The following is a 2,092-nucleotide window of genomic DNA, read 5'->3' on the forward strand; positions in this document are numbered from 1 at the left end:
CAAAAAGGGGGAGATTGTTAGAACAAGATTTGTTCTGATCAATATTCTTAGTTTTGATGATAACAATGTATATGAATTTTGTATGAGATAATGTGGTACTCTAATCCTATGCAATTTCCATTTCAGGAATCACATAAAGAGTATGCACAAAATCAGCGCAAGAAGCACTGACTCAGAAGGTTCAGCATGCAACATCAGAATATGGTCTGGCAAGACATCAGGAGATGGTCAAGCAGAATCAGAGCATGGTCTATGGAAGCATCAGAAGGACTTGAGATCAGAAGTAGAGGCACTGAAGTTCTCATGGTATCACGCTAAGAAGCACTTCAAGGTTAGAAGACAAGAAGATGCTCTGTACGAAGCTGTTTGACTCTGATGATATTCAAACGTTGTTTACACAAACATCAGATCAGAAGCAAGTACAAGATGGCAGGCTACGCTGACTGACAAAAGGAACGTTAGTAGCTATTAAAGGCAACGTCAGTAGACACACCGAAAGCAAGGCTCGAGGTAGTTGACAAAAGAGTGAAACATTAAATGCAATGTTGTACGGATCACGCAAAGCATTAAATGCTCCCAACGGTCATCTTCTCAAACGCCTATAAACAGAAGTTCTGAAGAGAAGATGAATACAACACTTTGCGCAAACATACAGAAACGTTGTCAAATTCAAAAAGCTCTCAAACTTCATCTTCAACCTCACTACATTGTTGTTGTAATATATTAGTGAGATTAAGCTTAAACTTAAGAGAAAAATCACAGTTGTGATAATAGATTATTAAGAAGCATTGTAACTCTTAAAAGAATTTGTTTACATTAATTTGTAAGAACTAGAGTGATCAGGTTGTGATCAGTATACTCTAGAAAGTCTTAGAGGATATCTAAGCAGTTTGTTCCTAGAGTGATCAGGTTGTTATCAGAATACTCTAGAAGAATTAGAAGTTATCTAAGTGGAAAACCATTGTAATCTTGTGTGATTAGTGGATTAAATCCTCAGGTGAGGTAAATCACTCCAAGGGGGTGGACTGGAGTAGTTTAGTTAACAACGAACCAGGATAAAAATCATTGTGCAAATTGTTTTTATCTTACAAGTTTTAAAACTACACTTATTCAACCCCCCCCCCCCTTTTCTAAGTGTTTTTCTATCCTTCAAAATATCCCAATTAAAAAAATACACCCTCATGTTGCCCCTTAAATTGAGGACCTAACATTGGTATGAGAGTCTGGTTCGAGTGAAGGACCAACTCACATGGTGGTGGGTATGAGGCATGTCCCGTTTAAAAGAGTGTCAACAATAATTGTGAGCAAATAAAAGTGTTGATGTACAATGAGTCAACAATTGATTTGGCAAACTATCCTACGAGTCATGGTAGAAGCAAACACATAGAAAGAAGGTACCATTATTTTAAGGACCAAGTTAGTAAAGAGAGATTAAGTATTAAACATTGCAAAACTGGGTTGCAATTAGCTGATATTTTGACAAAGCTTCTCATGCAAGCAAGGTTTGAAGGTTTGAAACCATTGTTGAGTTCGTCTTAAAGATTGTGGCTTTGAGAAAATACCTTTGAATTGTAGAAGGTAGAGAAGGTGTTGAGGGCCCTTCCAATCAAGTTTAATCATATTATGGTGGCAATTGAAAAATCTAAAGACTTGTCAGAGATGAAGCTTGAAGAATTGCAAGCATCTCCTAAGACTCTTGAGATGAGGCTGAAGCAAAGAGATTCATAAAAGGTATCTGAATAGATATTGCAAGCAAAGTTCTTCAAGAAGATTAAAGAAAATTCCTCAAGCAATAACAAAATGAAAGCAAAATGGAAGAAGAAGTTGAATGATAATGGTGATGCTAGTAAGGCTTCAAGAAGCCAAGGTGAAACTAGCAAAAATGGTGCAAATCAAAATCATAAAGTCAAGAAGAAGGTTGCCATGAAGGAGGTTAAATTCTATTGTTGTATGAAGCTTGGTCATTATGGTCAAGACTTCTATTTCAACAAAGACAATGGTGATGACAATAGTGTGGCTCAACTTTCGCATGCTGGTAGCAATGATGTTGAGGAGGTCATCTTGATGTTCGCAACACATTTACCTTCAGATA

The sequence above is a fragment of the Vicia villosa genome, linkage group LG1, assembly GCF_029867415.1.
Source record: "Vicia villosa cultivar HV-30 ecotype Madison, WI linkage group LG1, Vvil1.0, whole genome shotgun sequence".
Taxonomy (NCBI): domain Eukaryota; kingdom Viridiplantae; phylum Streptophyta; class Magnoliopsida; order Fabales; family Fabaceae; genus Vicia; species Vicia villosa.